This window comes from Hibiscus syriacus, unplaced genomic scaffold, assembly GCF_006381635.1.
Source record: "Hibiscus syriacus cultivar Baekdansim isolate YM2019G1 unplaced genomic scaffold, ASM638163v2 tig00109991_pilon, whole genome shotgun sequence".
Classification (NCBI taxonomy): Eukaryota; Viridiplantae; Streptophyta; class Magnoliopsida; order Malvales; family Malvaceae; genus Hibiscus; species Hibiscus syriacus.
Genome location: NW_024062551.1, coordinates 622,781 through 644,739, shown reverse-complemented (window position 1 = coordinate 644,739; position 21,959 = coordinate 622,781). Strand labels below are relative to the sequence as shown.

The 21,959-nt window shown below is 36.1% G+C and overlaps 1 pseudogene; it reads right to left on the bottom strand.

Moving 5' to 3' along the window:
• Nucleotides 1-3,672: 3,672 nt before the first annotated feature.
• LOC120212049 lies at nt 3,673-10,523 on the bottom strand (annotated as a pseudogene).
• Between the last annotated feature and the right edge of the window lie 11,436 nt (nt 10,524-21,959).

Here is a 21,959-nt window from a genome sequence, read left to right as displayed (position 1 = left end):
TGACCTCACCTCCCCCGGAGACCAAAACCCCTATGAAATTGTGATCGATCGATGACGACGTTTTATACCTCGCAAATCCTAAGATGAAAATCGCTATCTCACACGATTTCGCCAGTCAATCGACGACAACTGCGGTGGCGTATAATTAGGAGGATGATAAGGATTGCGTCGATAGCAATGGCAACGGGTTAATTTAATAGAAATTAGTTTTTTTATATATTCTTAATATTAAAAAAATAAATTTTAAATTTTAAAATCACCAGATTGTGGCACGTCACTTAACGGAAGAAATTAATGTTGTTGACAGTCAGAGCACCTAAAATGGTAATATTTACAAAGTTAGACACCATCATGAGTCTAAAAAAATCCTTTAAACACCTATTTATGATAATTGAACACCTCCTCTCGGTTAGCAACGAATCAAAGAAAAACCAAAAACATTTTGTTGAGAGAGAGGAAATAGAGAGAGCCGAATAAGGTGCCCATTTTCTTTTAAAAATACCAAATGGGTTAATTACAACCCAAAGCCCCATATTTTTAAAGAGTTTCCAAATAGACTTGTAAACTTACCAGCACTTCAATTTAACCCAATTTTTTGGTGTTACAGTTTGGGCACTTATTTTATATTGAAGCATACATACATGCATGAGAGGAGTAAAGCATCAAGCTTTAGAGAGGTAAAGGACATTAATCCTACATTAAAAAAAGACGTTTTAAAATTTAAAAGTGATGGCTATCTTATCATACATGTTTCTTGAAAAAAAGAATATTGAAACTGTGATCAGAAATTTAAATAGCGGTCCACTACCATAATAGTGATTGTTGGTGGTAAAAATATTGTCTGAAACTATTATTTCATAACCGTAATACCCACAATGAACACAATAACATTCATTATTGTCGTAATTATGATAAATGTAATACAATCAAGAACGCAACTGCAATCACTTTTTAAATCTAGGAACGATATTTAAAGCAGAATTAGGTCAAAAGCCTCGCAATGGCATGGAATTTGCACCGCGTGTTACATAGACATGGCCGTGGGATGTCACTTGTGGGACATGCGCATTCCTTGACTCTTTCTCGCCACCTCGCCCACCTCTTTCATTTCTCTGCCCTCACCACCACATATGGATCGAGAGGGGCGGGTGGAAACAATCACCTCAAAATCTTAAAATTACTATAAATTTTAGATTTTTTTTAGATTTTTTTTAGATTTTTTCTATTAAAATTCTGTTTCACTCTAGAATTTTATCTATTTGTTACCTTCTAAAACTTTAGAAGTTCTAACATAAAATTTTATGCTCGTTCCTGCCCACCACTCCAAAATGGCACGTGAACCTCATTGCCGCTCTTGTCTTTTTTCTACATTTATTTTTTTGTTCACCTTTCTATTTGTTATTTATAAAGACTAAGGGGTTGTTTGTTTGGCTCTGAATGAAACCATTCAGCGTTGAATGTTGAACCGTTTAACATTCAGCGTATTTGTTTCTCACCTCTGAATGATTTAGCAAAACAGTGTTGAATGATTCAGCATCAAAGTACATTCTGAATTATTCAGAGTCATTATCAAACAACATGTCACATTCAGAGCTAATTCATACAGAGCCTCTGAATCATTCAACAATTGAATCATTAAGCACTAAATCATTCTGAAGTAAACAAACAATCCCTAAGAGTACCTCCAAGTCTGTGCATGCACCACCCACTTCAGTTCCCCAGTCTCTCACATTCGTTTCTATCAATAAAAATAAGCTCTCATTCGTGCACTCGTCATCTCTAATGAAGTTCGCTAGCAATTCGTTAATTTTTTTAGGATAAACTACATAAATGTCCACTTAATTATAGGTTAGGTTGCGAAATGACCATAATTTTTAAATTTGCCACAAAATATCACTGAACTATTTAAATGAGTTCAAAATAACCCCATGACTTTAACATTTAACGAGATGCCTACGTGATAGTTAAAAAATTGGTATAATTAGGGCACGAGTACTTATAAAGTTACATATTAGCGGCGCTAGCACCCTACTTTGTTATCTTCCATTTTGGTCACTGCTTGTATATAATTTGTTTCCTTGGATTTTCATTTAATTCAATTTGTTCTTGATTTTGTTTTTAATTTGTCTAATGCCTTAATTTGGGCATTAACTTTAAAATCTTTTATTCTACTCATGTATTAAATTTGTAGATTAAATTCCCTAGATTTTAAAATTAATCAATTTGATCACCAAGATTAACTTTAATTCATAATTTTTAATTAGATCCTAATTTCAATTTAATTTAATAAATTTATTTCTCCAATCAAATTGTGACATATGTCACAATCTTATGATTATAATTTGAATATTAACTATAATATATATATATATATATATATATATATATATCATTAATTATAATATAATATATATTATAATTTGAATATTAAATTATTTTTTAATGATTTCATATATTATATATAATCATCAAAAAAAAATATGAAAACAATAAATTTAGTTTAAAAATATTAAAATATTAAAGCAATTACAAATAAACTATTAGATTTATTTTAGTGGTTTAAGTGTTGTCATATTCTCATTGGTCGGTATAAGGTTGACGTTAGCTGGAGCTTGAGGAAGTTCCAACTAAGGGAGGAAGGTGCCGGTGTGCTTGCATCCACGCAGAGTGATTCCAAGATTTCGACTTCCTGGATTTGGAGTGAGATTCGGGATAAGAGGCCCCATGTCCTTTGGCAAAGACTAATTTGGTTTCCTATGCATACTCCTAAACATGCTTTTATTGCATGGTTGGCTGTTTTGGATCGTCTTCCTATGATAGGTTGATTAAGATGAATATAATGGTTGATTTGATTTGCGGAGATGCCCCTGAGTCGAGGTGTCATTTATTTTTTGACTGCTCTTTGTCTCGCTGCATATGGGAGAGGGTTTTGCAGCTTTGTTCGGTTCTCACAAGGGACCTTGAATTGGCTTGGGCTTGCAGTCTGAAAGATGAGACTGAATACCTTCATCCTCAAAACCCCACTTGTATTGTGTTTGGGATGAAAGAAATTGTAGAGAATTCAAGGGTATAGTTCGGTCTGCTGATGTGGTTTCTGTTGTTGCTCGAGAAATTGTTGAGATTAAAGTCAAGAGTAGGTGTATAGATTTTTCTAAAAGAGCAAATGATAGGATTTGTAATGCTTGGGGGATAGTTTAGTTGGAGTTCTTTTTTTGCTTGGTGCAGGTGATTTTTTGTAATATGCTCCTGGCTGTTTCTTGTATCAGTTTTTCAGCTTAATTAAAACAAAATTTGGATGTAGTACACCAAAGGTCCTAGACTATGATCAAATGATCATTTTACTCACTAAAGTTTCAAAATTAAAAAGTAATCATTAAACCTATCAAAAAGATGCAAAAAGATAATTAAATTTTCGATCAATTTTAGTACCTAAACATTTAATTTTTTCAAAATCAAACCTAAAATTTAATTTTTATTTCATTTTAGTACTCATTAAAAATTTAACATAAAATTTTAAATTTTTTTTTTAAATTTAGGTACTAAAACAAACCAAAATTGATAAGCGTAAAGTTTTTAATTATGGGATACTAAAATGAAATAATAACTAAATGTTAGATATGATTTTGGGGAAAAAATAAAAGTTCAAGCACTAAAATGAACCAAAACCGATAGTTTAGGTACCAAATGCATACTTTACCCTAAGTTTTATAAAAATGTTGCAAAAGTCATTAGATAGTTGTAACAAACATATGGCAACCAAAGTTTCTTAGGATTTTTTTAAGGCAGCAAATCTCTACCCCCCTACTCTCCACACAAAAGTATCTATCATACACATGTATGCCTATGGTATAATAATATTACAAGGGAAGTCAAAGAAACAGACTACTACCACTGTACAATAAGAGATTCCAAATTGTCCAATTGGAAGTTCTTCAACCAATAAATTTCATGCTCTCAGTTCCCTGACCAAAGACTTCCAATTAGCTTCAAAGCCATAGAAATGAGACTTTGATTGTGCTATTCTTCTTCTAACTCGACTAGCTGCGCCCGTCTCTCAGAAGCTTTTTTCCTGATAAAGAAACCCCATCTCATTGCTGCTTTAATCTTCAGCCACCCAGCAACAGCTTTGGCCGGACATGAACGGTACTCATGTCCAAAGTTTGGCATTGGGGACGGCATGCAACTGGGGAAACCATACCCGCCATCTTCGGTCGTATTAATAGAAGCTTGACCTCCCATGGTGAAGAGGCGGAGAAGGTGCTGCCTATCTTCATTCTCGAGCATTTCATGACTTCTGAGGCGAATCTCTTCTTCTGAAAGTAAGTCCCCAACTGTCTTGTCTCCGACCCCAACTGTCTTGTCTCCGATATTCGTCCAATCATCAAAAGAATTAAGATTTGATGGCAGCATTGAAGAACCAACATTTTGGAAATCTAAGGAAGATGATTGTGGGGGACCCAGAACCAGCCCAACAACATCTCTACCATTTCTTGAGCTTTGTTGTTGCTGAGAATTGTTAATCAGGTCATCTGGCACAAATTGCATACTCTCAAATTGATTACCAGAATTTGAATTCACAGCCTGAGACTGCCCCAAGTATCTGGTAGATCTATTATCATTGTAAGCTGCAGTAACCAAAACAAAGAAATGAAATTACCCAACTTCCAGCAAACTGGATCTCCAAAAAAAAAACAAAATAAGGTGGTCCTAAACCTAAAGTTTATCAATATATTAAGGCTTCAAACAAGAATCCAAGCTCAAACAACAGGCAATATCCTTAAAAGGGCAAAAACAAGTATTTATTTAACTATGAAATGATAAGATTTTCATCTAAAATCACAGTAACTTGGCTGTAATTCGCAATAAAGTTCTTCATGCAGATGACAGAGGATATTATTGATATTTTCCTACAACATTTTTATCTAGGCAACTTGATAGAAAAGGCATTAATATCAGACAGAATGATATATATTTCCTTCAAAACAAATTTATCAGATACAGATAAAGGGAAATCATGTGAAAATGTACTGAGAATTATCTACCTCATCTTGTTTGCAGCAAGACAGATTGACAGGTCTCTATAACCAACACAATTTCACTATAATGACTGTTAACTAGAAAATGTCAATTTGCCATCTAAGAGTTCCAGCATTCAACCAGTTTCAACAACAGGATATTGTATTAAATTGAATTTACGGGTCAAGTATCTTTGGTTGTCCCATCTTTGTATCTACTTAGCTTACTTCAAAGCAATCTTCCTTCCTTCCTTCAGAAAGATACTTTATCCATACTATTGCTTAGCATACCAAGGAAAAGGGAAAACAAGCAGGCAGGAAGCAAAATGATGTTTACATTCATAACTCCAAGAAGATTAAGTTGAGCTACCCATAGCTTAAATGAAAATTCCTTTCAAACTAAAAGTTTATAGCAGTCGGAATGCTCACCTCCAACTTGTGGGCTTGCATGCACTTGCTCAGTAGGAACTGGCAACTGTGGCAATTGCAGCTGATGAACAGCATTTGAGTAGTCTGCTGCACCCAGCTGAAGTTCATTCCGGGTGCTTGACCTCCTATTTTGTTTGATGTTCATCAGTGATTTTCCATCGTACTCTATGACTTCATTCCAATTCTCATAGGCTTTCTTCACCAATGTATCTACATAGAGCTGCAGAAATGTAGTTTCCCATGTTAATTTAACGAATATACTTTTATTAAATTAGAGAATAAGATTGTCGAGAGCTTAAGCAGTTGGAAACAAGCCACATTCATGATCAATTAAAAAGCCAAAAAACCAAAACAAGTACAATTATATTTAGGAAGGAAATCAATCCAACATCATGGCATCAGATAATTTTAAAATCAACATCTAGCAAATTCCAGATAACTCTTTTATCACTTGTAAATCAAAAGAAACTCTTTAGTTCATTCTGAACCATGTATCATATATAATTCATACAACAAGCACTGCAATTAAAACACTGTTGGTACACCCCTGAAACAAATCAAATGCCAGTTCCAAGCTTTTAGGATAACATGGCTATAGATCAGAACCAGAAAATAAAATGTCAATACCCAGGACAATATATCAGGAACATAGAAAAAAATCTCACATTAGCCTTCTCATGCTCAGAGAGATGGAGGGAAGTAAAATAAAATTTCAAGTGCCCAAAGAGTTGGAAACAGTAGGCAACCATCAAACTTTCATATGATAGAATGGTGTACCATACTACACCAAGAAGACGGTCACTGTTCCTTAAAGCCATCAACATTTCTTTCAACTGAAATGTCGCAAATAATAGTGATAACCCACAAAACTAAAGCCTATATAGCTGGTTTTTAATTTCCTTTTTATTTGAAAAGTATTTGCAGTACATTAACAAAGAAGATACTTGACATTAAATATAGTAGCCAAACCGAAGCCCTTTCTGCAAGATTTGTCATTATTATTAGATTAAGGAACATCAAGATAAGTCAATATCAGAGCCACCCGGGTTATCAAGCCATGAAAGCATCCACATGGCCCACAGCTTCCCTACATCTTTCCTTCTTTTTGCTTCGTTATGTTATAAGCCTAGAGCACCCAACCTTCCATCCATCCGGCCAAATACCCTCTCTACTCATGAAGAAGCAAATTGAATTGGTAAAGTGGATAAAAATAGCATACATTACATCAAAACAGGTCCTCACATTATACAACCAGAAAAGCAAAAAGAGAATTCTTTTAGCATATAAAACAAAGTTATACCATGTTCAAAAATTAACTTATATAGTTCATATAACTTTGGATAAAATACAAGAAATACTTAAAATATATATATATATACTTTAGAAGACCCAGAAAACATCGGTGTTGAAGTGAAGGAGATGTTGCATTTTGTTAGAAACTGAAAAAAGAAAATATAAATCTTACCCACCTTCTGTCTATCGGATAGAGAATCAGCCGACAAATACTGTTCTCCAGAAATAAGACCATTCAACTCATAGATGTTATTAAAGACAACACCAACATTTCTTGAATCGTCCTTATAATAAACATAGAGCTTCCCACTCAGCACACAAGTCTTTGCATGATCGAGGAGAGCTTCCCACATCTTGTTTGACATGCCACTTCCAAGAATCTACAAACACAAATAGAAATATCAGCAAGCAACTACACAACAATAGCATTTTGTTTTCAGAAACAAAATCAAAACTCACATTTCGTAACTTTTGTTGATCCTTGACCAAAAGCCGCAAAAAGTCTTCAACTGTGAATATTCCCTCTCCATTAAGCCTTTTGTGGAATGACCCGTCTTTCCCAATCTCCATATTTCATCATTCAATGCAGGTGGGTAGTGCTTCTTATACACTATCAAGCAAATCGACTAAAAAATTTTCAAGAAACCCACCAATGGAAATAGATAAGGGTAAAAAAGTAAGAACTCACATTCGCCTCTGTGATCCTTGACAGTAAAAGCCTGTCTTTGCTTCCCAGACACGTATACCCTCACAACATCTGGAAGCAACCTTCAATCCAAGCCTAAATTTTCTGCTTCTTATCCAACTTGAGTTATCAGTAAAACTGAGATCACCTAGTGTCCCTACCCCGTCTTTGAGGGTCACTTGCAAGTCACCTGTCAACAGTGGTCTTCTTCCTTCACGCTCTTTTACCACATGGCTCTCAAATTCTTCTTGTGTCCAGTCTTCATCGTCCTCATTATTGAAATCACCTCCAAGTACAACCACATCTAGCTTTACAGAGGCTTCAGGTCCAGTTGTTACAACATGTCCAGTGTTAGAGTCGACTAAAACAATATGGATGGCAGCACCCTGCTCCCCTTCCACCCTTCCTCTTGTGAAAACTGGAAGAGACAACCTGGACCTGAAGCGCAGCTGTAAGGCCCGTCCATCTGGACCATCAAGTCGTTTTGGCGAAGAACTGAAAGCCAAAAATATTTATAGCATTCTTTATATGCATAACAAAAGATGCAGCATATGAAATGAGGAACTAGAGAAGTAATGAGTCATGAAGAGAATAGGAAGCTTAACGAAAAAGAAAGGGGAGGGATTGTAAAAAAAAACATAAAAAAGAAATAAACTAAACCTAATTCCACTAAGGTTCCTGTAAAGTTGTCAAGTTTATTTCAAGAAAGTAGAATACCAATCAAACTACCAAAAACCAACAAAAGTTATCATAAAACCAAGCTTATTGTATGCTTTCATGAGAATTATATCCGTGCATTAACAAGGCCCGAGTTCATCTAAAAGCAAGAAATTAATTAACGAATCTAATTAAAAAAGGGACAAGAAATAAATAAAACAGAGAACATTTAAAAATTCCTTCAGAATTTCATACCAGCCCTTTAATTCTCATGCATAATGCTCTTAAAATGGCTACTTAGTGAATAAGAAAAATAGACACCCTTGCCGCCACTCATAGTTGATAAATATTCAGCAAAATACCTATGAATCTCAAAGTTAATGCCAATAGTATCCGTAGTAACAAAAAAGGTAAAAAAAAAATTGTCCAAGTCAAATCCTGTGATTCTTCTCACGCCATCATGCATAATGCTACAAACATTCTGGAGATTCTGAATTCTTTGTTCCATTTTCTCCTTTGGTTTTTCTCCCATCCTTTATTCCCTTTATCACAACCGTAACAACCCCAACCCCCATCATTCTTATACTTGACAAGGATCTTTATTTTTGGGGCATTATAAATAACTAAAATGGCTTTGCATCAATAAATGAACAAACATTAAAACTTTACCTCCCATTAATTCTAGGAGGGCCTAATTTTGCCAAGGCTCTTTCAACCTCTTCACTTACCTGCAAAAGCATCAATCCAGATAGAAGGAAACAACCAAGGAAAGGAACATAATCCAAAAGGGAAAATAACAAAAATACACTATATTTTATTAAAAGTAAAAACTGTTCTTCTGAAGTGGCGTTCTAAATGCAAGACACAAAATGCACATTTTAGTAACGGCTGACCAATTTTCTGCACAAACTATGAACATCAATGTCACATGGATGCAAAACAGGTCTGTGTCTGCGACAAATATACCCTTTTCACCAATAGCTAAAATCTAGAAAGAAATATTAAAACACCACAAAAACATCATCAAACCCAAAATATGGACACTTTTGTATGAATAAGTGATCAATTAGAGGGAAAAAATCTTCTTTTTTTTTATATCATTTGACCTTTTTTTAAGGGTCAAAAGGAGGAAGAATGATACAACTCAATCTCACATAAAGATGTGTTAATCTTGGTTTATAACTGAAAATATATGCAAGAATTATCCAATTTATGACAGCAGCAACAGACGGCCAATCAATCCAAAATCTGAATGAATGGCCCATCTTCAAAACTAACAAGTAAACAATAAGGAGAACGTTGGCTTAGTCCTAAATTACGACAAGAGGAAAGCCTTATATGGCATTTAGGTTTTGGAAGAAAATATACGAACAAATTAAACATGAGAATCAGCATTTTCAGTTACTGAAATATAAAGTATTCACTTCAGTCCCACAAGAAACTGAGACCTTGAATTCGAAGAATAACTATAGGCATAAATTGTAAAGAAAATTGTCATGAAATAGGTCTTACAACTCTACGAAGAATGGGTTCCAAAGATGAGCAGAGTTTCTGCAGGCTGTCCACCTTGAGAGCTTCTACAATTACACTGCATGAAATATACATGTAATTTCTGAGAAAACCACTTGGACCCTTCAAGAGAAATAAGACTCATCATTTCTTAACCCTTTTAATGTGATTTAATAGTCGCAGTGCATCACACAATCAAATGACAATGTTTCAGGTAATAGTTCATTAGAAAATATTTTATTTCGTTTCCCCAATTTCACTGATTGGTTAACGTTTCTACCACTCCCCCCCCCCCCTTCTAGAGACTTGCAGCAACATATTTCTCATTTAAACTAGCAGAAAGATCATAATCAACTAAATGAGAAATATTATAAACAACAAAACAGACCCACGAAAAAGAAAAGCTACACATTTTGTTGGAAACAATTTTTAATTTATCAAAAATACTATTTTCTTTCATATCCAAGTGCAATTTTTTGCTTTTCCTTTTTGTTTAAGAATTAGACAAAGGCAACTAAGATACACAACAAACCAAAATACACTAAATCAAAAGAAGCAAAAGAATCAATGTTTACATAATACAAAGAAAAGGATTATGTAGAAGAAAATACTTAGCTAAAGCGGGGCGTTTCTTCTCGGGCTTCTGGTCTTCGTCTCCTTCCAAACTCCTCTTTCCTCTGGCCATACTATTAGTCCTCTCCATATACCTAGTTTGCCTCTGCATTCTCGCAGTGATAAATTTAAAACCCTAATTTTCCCAGATCAGCACGGAGGCAACAAAATCAACACCCCTAAAAGATGACTATTCAAATAAAAGACGTCAAGTTCACTCTACTCGAAACCCTAATCTACCATTCAGACACAAAAAATAAACTAAGGTTTAGAAAAAGGTAAAACCAGAAAATTAGGTTCTTATAAAACAGTTACACCCAATTACTCTCAGGGTGCGTTTGGTTCACGGAATGTAAGATTACCAGTGGGAATAAAAGATTACCAGGGAATAGGATTACTGGGAATGTTGTATTTTGTGTTTGGTTGGTTTAGCAGGAATGTAAGATTACCGTGTTTGGTCAAAGGAATAAAAGATTATTGGAATGTATATTTGACCAAATTGTCCTTATTATATATTTGTATAATATTACAAATTGTAAAAATATTTATATATTTTCTTTAAAAAATTAAATTCATAATATTTATATATATTTTTTACAAAATTAAAAATATAAAAAATGTTTAATGAAAGGGTAAAAAAAAATTAACCCCTAAACTTCATATAAAATTTTAATTATAGACTTTTTTTGTAAATCTAAAATAATTTAAGGATAAATTTGTAATTTAACATTCGTAGACTTTTTATTATTTAATGACAGAAGAAGGATATTTTTGAAAAAAAATAAAAATTTAAGGGCATTTTAGTCCAAAACGCCGGTAATGTTACAATACCTAAGGGAAGGGAGGTAATGACATTCCCGGTAATATACCCCAAAAAATCTACTATTGGTAATAAAACATTACCGGGAATGAGATTCCCGGCCAACCAAACATGGGAATGTGGGATTCCCATCCCATGGGAATCCCACATTCCTTGAACCAAACACCCCCTCAATGTCAAACAAACAAACAAATAGTAAACATAAAATAAGAAGAAAAAATGGTGAGAAAATGGAAGGGAAAGACCTGAGAAAACGGATAAATTTGTGAAGCGTTTTAAGGGGTGTTTGCGAAAAAGAAAAGAAAAAATAACTTCAGTCACCAAAAATGCCTTATAATATACGATTTTAACCAATTTTTTTTGAATTTGCCAAAATGACCAACTAAATCGCAATGCGATCGATAATTCGTACGATCTCCGGTATCGCAAATCAGTTTCCAGATTCGCAACGCGATTCTGACTATCGCATTACGATTTTCCAAATTCGAGTTGCGATTTTCCTAATTCGTAATGCGAATACGTAAATCGCAATGCGACTACGTAAATCGCAATGCGAATATGTAAATCGCAACGCGAATCTGACTATCGCAACGCGATTATGACTATCGCAACGAGATTCTAACTATCGCAACGAGATTCTGACTATCGCAACGCGATTCTGACTATCGCAATACTGAATTTCAAATTCGCAACTCGATTTCTGAATTCGCAAAAGGTTTTAGTTTCGCAACACAAATGTTTTTGAGTATATAACTACGCAGCAGCAGCAACTCATAACCTAAATCCCTAAATCGCAACTCATTCCATCTCCATCTATTACTCTCTCCGGCGACATCCGCTCCTATATCCAACGACATCCTTCCCCATCCGGCAACAGGTTTTAGTTTCTCAGCTCGTTTGTTTAGTAAATTAATTTACAATAATGAAATCATCTAATGTTGATCATGTTTGGATAAATTTGTGTTTTGGAGGGTCATGGGAGAATGTTCATGGTGTTTTACAATATATGCCTTTACCCATGAATCTTCAACTAAAACTGTCATTAAAAAAGTTAACTTATGAAACTCTAATGTTATGTGTTGCAAATAAATTGAATTTAGAGCCCGAAGTGGATTTAGGCTATCTTATCAGAGAAATGGTAAAGTTTATTTGTTAACCGACAATGAAGATGTTGAACGATTCATTGCTTACATTAGTGTTTCAAGTGATGATGTTACATTGTATGTTGTTGAACCTAAAAGTAGTGAAGTTGGGTCAGTAGCGGGTAGTAATCAACTAAGTTTTTCAACCCCAGTTTATGGTGCTCAAAATTTAATTGTTCCACCATAATTTCATCACCAAGCAAATATTGTTTCACCACATTTCCAATACCAAACACAATCTCAAAACCCACAATCTTTCCCTAATCCAAATCCCAATCAATTTTCAGCACCAAATTCCGGTTTTCGTATTGACCAGTTAGACGATGATGAGCCAACAGAAAAAATTGTGAGTACTAGTCAGTATTCGAAATTTGTTCTTGGTCAATACCCGGACTTTGATCTTGGTCAATACTCGGATTTTGATGATTTTTCAGAAGAAGAAACAGACCCTGCGTGTAATGATTTTGATATTGGTCAATACCCGAATTTTGATGATGAAACAGCCGTTGCCGAGGAAGATGTTGTTGATGATAATGAGGAGGAAGTTACGACTGTAAGTGAACATGTTGAACATCCATTCTGTAATTCATATAACCCTGAAGAAGAAAAAGAAGAAGAAGAAATCCCCAAAGAAAAATCCCCTAAGAAAATGCCACGGGAGTATAACTGGAATATGCCAGAATTACTTCAGATACCGGAAGAAGAGTTGGTAAAGATAACAGTTGATTGTTACACAAAAATTATTCGTATCAAGAAAGATGATTGTTTTGATACAAAGGAAGACTTGAAGATAGCTTTGTATACGAAATGTGTGGAAGATGGCTATCAACTAAAAGTTAACAAATCAAGCAAAGATCGTTTCGAAACAAGGTGTATGATTGACAAAAACTATATGTGGCGTATGATTGCAAAGAGGATAAAAGATTGCGAAATGTTTCAAGTTAGGACTTTTATTGATAAACATACATGTTCAAGAACCCAAGTTTTTCCTCACCATAGATAGGCACACAAAAAGGTGTTAGGTGGTTTTCTGGCTGAGTTAATGTTTTTGAATGGCAGGGTATATCGGGGACATGAAATTATGACTGACATGAATGCTCGGTTCAAGATTAGTATCTCATATTCTCAAGCTTGGAGAGCCAAATGTTATGCCTTGGAATTGTTGAGGGGGTCGCCAGAAGCATCGTTTGCCCAACTGCCGGCTTATTGTCACAATTTAAAGCTGAAAAATCCTGGGTCGGTAACTCATATCAAAACAGATAGAGATGGACGCTTTGAGTTGTTGTTTATCGCCATTGGTGATGCGGTTAGTAAATCAATATAATTTTGTTGACTCATTTTTGTTAGTTACATGCATTTCACATTTAAATGATTATATTTCTTGTGTATATGATTTTGTAGATTCGTTCGTTTATTACTTGCATGCGCCCAGTTATTATAGTTGACGGAGCACATTTAAAAGGTCGATACCTTGGAGTAAACTTATTAGCAGTAGCCATGGATGCTAACAATGGGATACTGCCAATAGCTTACGGGGTTGGCAAATCTGAAACCTCTGATTCATGGACATGGTTTATGGGGCATCTTAGGGATTGCACAGGTCCTATTAGCAATCTGACAATCATATCCGATAGGACAAACTCAATTGACAACGCTGTTAGAAGGTGTTTCCCAGATGCTTTTTATGGACTTTGTGGTGTTCATTTGTATAGAAATCTAAAATCAAGGTCTGTTGGTATAAAAAATCACAAATGGACATACTGGAAGGCTGTAAAAGTTTATCGGGAAGTGGATTTTAATAAGCATATAAATTGCTTAAGACGTGTTTTGCCTCAGTGTGCTCAAACACTAGAAGATGTCGGTTTTGAAAGATGGTCAAGAGTACATCAACTTAGAGCAAGATATGAATTCATGACGTCTAATAGTGCAGAATCAATCAACGCTCTAAGTCGTCATTCCCGGAAATTACCCATTACTATATTAATGGAGTTTTTTCGAGCCTCTATTCAACAGTGGTACTACAAGAAAAGAAACCATGCAGATATTATTTCTTTAAATTCGTAACTTATCATATATTTTACTAAGTATTATTTATTTAAATTTACAGGAACATTGGAACATCGTGTTACACCATGGACTGAAAAAAAGATAACGAAACGTGTTGTGAAGTTAACGTCATGGAGAGTTGAACCATGTTCAAACACTTTGTTTGAAGTACTGATAATAACTTAAATGGGCTTGTCGATCTAAATGCAAAGACGTGTAGTTGTATGAAATGGCAAACATCTGGTTATCTGTGTGGCCATGTTATAAAAGTTGCTCTTCATCTAAACCAAGATGATTCAAGCGCATACGCTATGGATTGCTACACTACAGAAGTATATCGACAGACATATGTCGAGATTGTCTACCCTATTCCACGTCCTTCTGAGTGGGACATACCAGATGACTTACAAACAGTTTTACCACCAGCCATGGACAGAAGGCTACCTGGCCGACCAAAAAGTCACGATCGTATACCGTCTAAGGGTGAAGAGAAGAAGAGATCGACATGTAGTCGGTGCAAGGAAAGTGGTCATACAAGGTTGACATGTGGATCACCAGTGCCATCACAATCATCTTTTCCTCTACCAAAATATGGATCCTCATCAAAATCCCAATCACAACCGGCTTCACCTTTTGGGACTGTTAACTTAGGTGATTTTTAAATGCAAACGTTGTATTATGTGTATATTATGTGTGAACTTTTAACATTTTCAGTTAGGCATGTATTAGTAACTTAAGTTTGAACATTGCAATGATATGTTCAGTTGTTATTACTTATTAGACATTCATTTGACTATCGCAACGCGAATATGACTATCGCAACACGGAAATGACTATCGCAACGCGGAAATGACTATCGCAACGCGGAAATGACTATCGCAATGAGAGAATCGCAATGCGAAATGAAAATTGCAACGAGAATTTCGCGTTGCGATTTTCATTTTCGCATTGCGATTCTCTCGTTGCGATTTTCATTTCGCATTGCGATTCTCTCGTTGCGATAGTCTGTTTTGCATTCAACATAATGCAGATTGAAATCAACAAATCAACTATTACATTTCAATCAATTAAACAAGCACAAATAATAATTATGTACACATCAATTAAACAAATCAACATTTACAAATCATCTTTTACAAATCAATTAAACAATCAAAAATTAATAATAAGAATTATTTCCTCATCAATTATTGAATCAACTTTTGCACCCATACATCCATTTCACGCAGCTCACTTCAGGATTAACCTGCAGAAACCAAACATTGAATCAACAACACTTTCTACACATCTAAAACCTACAAACAACAAATTATTGAATTCTAGCTACTTAACCAAACATTTTCAAACCAAAAAGAGTATATATGTTTAACAACACTTGCATTTGACTTACAAATTGTTTATGGACACTTTCATAACGCGGATGCAGGTAGGCAGCGTCTCGCATATATCGCTCTAGCCATAAAATGACGAAACCACAAGCTTATTGCACCTCTATCTCTATCGGTGGGAGGTAGAGACTGTGTACTTCCTGTCGTCAAACGCTCCAAGCACATGCATACGAGAGGACCACAATCCCCTCCGGCTTCCTTTGTTTGTTGTGGCACGGTCTCGTCTCTGATAACTGTAACATTGAACTTCTTTGGCTTCTTGTTTCCAGAATTAGTCCAATAATTAATTGCATCCAAGAATTTAGCCAAATGAGAGCTCCATCCCTTAATAATATCTCTCAAATCATACAATGATATGTAATTTATCATGTTGTCATATACTATTGTCTTTAGGGATGGGAGCTGAAGCTTGACGAGAAGCCAATGAGTACGTTCCAAAACAGGGATAAACACTTGCATCGAAATGTAATAATTCAAATTGCGCACTTATTTATGAACACCTTTAAAATATTTAAACAAATAAATACTAACCTTATCGACCTCCCACCATGCAGGATAAAGTTTAGCTTGTCCATTAGCCAACACATATGATTCCTGTCGTTGATTCTTCAAGTGAACTACGTGAAAAGACGTCGGCATAATTGTATATCACGTTTTTTTTTTATATTTTTCTTTAATTTCCTTACAATTAGAAGACGTGTCACCCATGCATCAATATGATATTTTACAAAAAAAGACATATATTAGTGAATTACATAAATTTTAAAAAAAATTAATCAAACTGAAATATAAGAAGAAATATAAGACTTATCCCCCCATCGAAATAGCCATTGTCTTCAACCCCTAATAATACACCCCACCAAGATCGTTCAATCAACAAATGCATATCATCGTTGAGTTTGTATATGTCAGCGTAACACCCTTGGCTCCGCTCATGTAGATAAAAATCAACTGCGGTCTTAGCCCAAAGGGTATTATCCAGAATTGTTTCTGGTAGTTGTTTCCTCTCCACTTCATCTGCCGGAATGGTACTGGCTGGTAACTTATACGAAAGCCAACAATCATCCATCATGTCTGGCACGTGAGGGGGCTTTTCAATAATTCGATATATTACGCCATGTGAATCGGGCTCTAGAATGTTGGGAGGGACCTCTTCAACGATGACAGTGGCCTCTTGAACGGTGGGAGGGGACTCTTGAGGGATGATAGGGGCCTTTTGAATGATAGGGGAGGCCTTTTGAATGATGATAGGTGAATCGGGTTTTTTCTTACGGATTCTCCGCACTATTGGGGTAAACGGAGACGTAATGGCACATGTACGCCGTCTGATGCGTGAACTCCGTCTTGTAAGAAAAACCCGACGTAGAGCATCCACCTTAGCGGGCTGCTAAAAATAAATTAATACATAAATCAATAAATAAACAGACCTGATATTAAACAGTGAAAACAAAGACAAATATATTTCAAACTTGCACGGTATTCACCCAAGTCATTATTATATCATTGTTCACAAAATGCATCAGATAACATTACAGAAGTAAGCACTTATATAAACATTTAAAAGGACAACATATAGGTTTAGTGCAGGTTCAATGACAACATAAAGAGTAGTATTTTATTCTTGAAACTTAAATTTTCAACACTCTGAAGTTAGTATTTGTCTTTTGGTTGAAGTAATGCAATTCATTCAAGTTTCAATTTGCAGAAGAATAATAGAATCTGAAACTTAAAATCACAATGCGAAAATGACTATCGCAACGCGAAAATGACTATCGCAACTCGAAAATGACTATCGTAATGCGAAAATGACTATCGCAATGCGAATTTGACTATCGCAACGAGAAAATCGCAATGCGATTTTCATTTCGTATTACGATTCTTTCGTTGCGATAGTCATTTTCGCATTGCGATAGTCATTTTCGCGTTGCGATTTTCATTTCGCATTGCGATTCTCTCGTTGTGATAGTCATTTTCGCGTTGCGATAGTCATTTTCGCATTGCGATAGTAAACTATTCTTCTTCTGCAAATTGAAACTTGAATGGATTGCATTACTTCAACCAAAAGACAACCAAAAATAAATACTAACTTCACAGGGTTAAAGAATAAACAGTTAAATAGTATTGGCAGTAACCGAATGAATTTACTAAGCAATCTAAGTGAAATTACGAGTAAATTTATCATCAAGTTAAATATGAAAAATATTAAACTTACCTTGTTGCGTAGAGTATGAACCTCGTTCTGCAACGATGCTACAATCTCACGTAGAGCTGCTACCTCACCACGTAAAGTAGACACCTCAACACGCCATGCACCATTGTCATCGCGTAAAGTACCGACCTCCTCACGCAAGGCATTGACCTCATTACGTAACTCCCCTAACTCATCACGTGGAGGTGGAGATGGAGGTGGAGAACAGGGAGATAAACGTCGTGGCATCTTTGACGGTTGTTCGCGTGTTGTGAGTACTATAAAATATACGCAAATAATGTGCAAGTATACACAATCGCTCAAGTAATATAATGATGAGTGAGTATCGTCTCCACATGGATTGGGTGAAATCACAAAAGTCTAACCAAAGCAATGCAATATTCTATCTAAGTATAGTTAGTCTTGATATATACAAATGTCACGGCAATGGATATGTGTATGCTGGTGGATGCGGATTGATGGTGTGATGGTGTAGCAAATGGAAGTACAGTGGCAATGATGGATGTTTAATGTTGAGTATGGTGAAATGTTGAGGCAATAAGAAATGGTAAAGACAGTAAAAAAAATAAATAAAATAAGAAGAAAATAATCCTCACGTGACAAGCTTCCAATGAAATGAATGGTAAGGATTGGTCTAAAGTTGTTAAACTTATTTCTCAAGTATATTTAAGCTATCTTGTCTTTACTTACTCGACAGGGCTTTCCTAAGGTGTTCAAAAGAACCTAACAGAATAGGATGCCAAGGCATCTGCTCTCACTCAACGATGTTAGACAGCCTACCCTATTGATAAAGACACCTTTTTTAGTCGTTGAAATCCTATCCTAGTCTCTTTCGAGATCTAAGGGATTAAGTTATAATATTCCTAGGCCGGTTCAAAGCCCCTTGAAAATACCATAACCCATTGCTTATGAGGATCTTATCTTGCGTTTCTTCTGAATACTTACAAGTATTTTTAGCTTAGGATTCTTTCGAATAGCTAACCTTCATCTAAGAGATGGACATTTCCATGCCTCTTACAAGCCTAGATGGTGAAGCATTCATAAGCAAAGCAAATAAAGAACCCAAAATAAACTTAAATATACCCTAAAAATAAAGTTTAAACAAGCGTTCAACCAACCACCACCAAATAAGTTAGTTCATGGTGGGGTTCGAAATATCCAAACACAAAGTCATGAAAATATTCGTTCCAACAACCCACAAATTAATAGAAAAATAGCAGCAAAAGGGAAGTGAGAAGAAGCCTTCGACGCGCCACCGGAGGTCTCCTCTCGGCCACCACGAACCACCTAGCTCGCTAGCTCATTCCGGTGCCTAGCTTGCCACTCCTTGGAGCTTTATCAATGGAGGAATATCCCAAGGAAGAAGAAATAAAAATGTGATTTTTTCTTCTCTATGCGTGTGCTCTCTGTCCTCTTTTTCTTCTCTCTCATGAGGTGTCATATATAATAAAAATATCTATGGGTAATGATGAGGTTGTTGGGTGCAAAATACCCCTCATACCCCTAGAATCACATGTTGTGCATGAACCTTATCCTCCAAGTGGCAGTGGTCCTTTGGCAGCTCTGGCAGGCGGTTACAGCAGTCCTTCACGTGCAGAGACAGCTGTCCAGTGCCAGCTGTCCTTATGCAGAAATATCTTTTTATCTTTTTCTGCGCCAGAAATGCCAAGGCATTTCAATATGCTTTAGCAACGTGTGATGCCGCGGCATTACTTCCCAAAGAATCCTTTTTCTTGCTATTCCCTGCACACCATAGACAAATTGCACATTTCCCTCAAACAACACCATTAAGAAATAAAATAGCACAACCACCACAAATGCAACTATATGCAACTACATGATCCTAAAATAACTAAAATGAGCTTTTAAACAAACAACAACTTAAGTGAAAAAGGCTTTAAAAGTAGCCTTTTTAGGAAGTTAACACACCCCCAAACTTAAACTATTACTTGTCCTCAAGCAATGGATAGTAGTTACATAAGCATAATGTCATGGTAAAGTTCGATAGTAAGACAGTAGGACAAAATTGAATTTCAACCCTCAGAACGATAGGCTTCAACATGCTAGACTTATCAAGAATTCAAGTACTTTTCCCTTGGTTAAAATCCTTTGTGGTAGTATGTGTGCGTGATTGTATCCAATCTATACTTAGCGAATTTAGACAATTTCTAATCAAGTCCCCTAGTTTTTGTCAAGGCATTTACTTATCATTAAGCACATTTTTACTCCCTTCTTTTTGAATATTTTTTTTACCCTGTTACGAAGGGAGTCAGCTCATCACACCTACTCTTCCACACTCTAGATGAAAGGGAGCATACCTTCTATCCCCGAGCTAGTTAAGTAGAGTCATCCCGTGACTTCTTTCATTCACTCATATGCACAAGGCTTCTATTTATTAAAGAAAGTTCCAGGAAATGCCACGGCAAAGAGGAGTGTCCCTCTACAGCTATGCTTAAGCATTTATTCACAGTTTTATTTCTAAGGGAGTTTGTTTTTGATTTTTCTTTTAAACACCATACTATATTTCAATGCCAAGACTAACTAAAGTTCTTTCATAAAAATTTCCTAAATTTTCTAAGTATAGAAAACATACAAATCGTGTAAATATTTTTCACAAAGCATCAAGCCCTAGAGTGAGTTCTATCATTCTCAGCAGTCATTTACCTTCAGATTCTAGCCTAACAAAATTATCATCATCGGGTATCCTCAAAACATTTCATCTAACTGTCCTACCATTACTGATGCCATGGCATAATACTATGCTAATACTATCATGCATATGACTACCAAGAACAATACCTCCCCCAAACTTAAGGGAAGCATTGTCCTCAATGCTTTAAAGAGAACTAAACTAACTATAAACTATATGTTATGCAATGAAATGCAACTAAATGAAAATGGATGCAAGAGAGGTACCTCAATGTTTACGTGGTGGTGGTGCTTTGGAGGTGCTAGCAGCTCCTCGTCGGGTGCGCTTTCGGATAGGTGCTGGGCTGGACTCGGAAGAAGTGGAGTAATAGTGCGCAATCCGTCCAGCCGTGGTCTTGGTGCGGCGACCACTACGTTGTGCATGAGAAGGATTGGGTGCTGGGACGGGGCTGGGTGTTTCTTTGACAGTGACAGTGGGCGGATATTCAGGAGTCTCGGACCGGTGTGTATCAGGAGTAGGGTCAGCAGCAGGAGGATCGGGTGCATCGTGCTCAAGCTCTAGAGATGCCTCGGCATTGAATGCCGGCAGAATTTCGTCTAGGAAACCAAGGAAATTCCGTTGACCGTGGGGAATAATTTCTTGAAACAACGATTCCACCATAGCATCTCTATGCTTCATGTATCCAAAGAAATTACGGATGCCACCGTGTAAAGCATGCAGTTGAGCTTGAGTCTGCGTCACAGCTTCCTCGAGAGCAAGTAACCTTGCCTCGGCATTCGATTCTGTAGTACCTGTAGATTGCTCATGAACAGGGTCTTTAGACTTGGGATTTTCAAGTCCCAACAATAGTGGAAGTCTAGCCCTAAGGATGCCCGATAATCCAGGTAAAATTTCATCAAAAGCATTTTCCTCAACCTTTTTCTTACGACATAAAGCGGTAATTAAATTAGGAAACACCAAAGCACTTGCCTTTTTACCCAAATAGTCATGAACTTGCTGAACAATAATACGACCCACATTAATCGGACGGGATACTATCATAGAATGTAAAAGCAATAAGCGTGAAAGTGATACCGTAGTGTTGTGGGAAGTGGGCATTAGTTTATGCTTGAGAAAGTGATTCCATAACTTTGCGCGCGGCTGAAGACGTTCTCGGTTGACCGAGTATCTACTTGTTTGTTGTCCATTCCACTCAGTGTTTTCAAAACAAAGGTCCTCCAAGACCCCATCGTATGTGTTGCTATCGGCTTCCTCTTCGAACATGGCATGGCCGTCTACTACCTCCTGTAAATGAAAATAACGATTAATAGCAGTGGATGTAAAACGGATTTGCTTACCTCGAACGAAGATGGAGTGTTGATTGGGCTTGGAAATGTTCGTATAGAACTCCTTAACTAATGAGGCGTTCACCGAACCAGGATGACGGGCAAACTTCTGCCACTTGAGCGACGTCACGATGTCCATAACATCGGGTCCAAAACCACCATCGGTTTCCTCGGTAAAA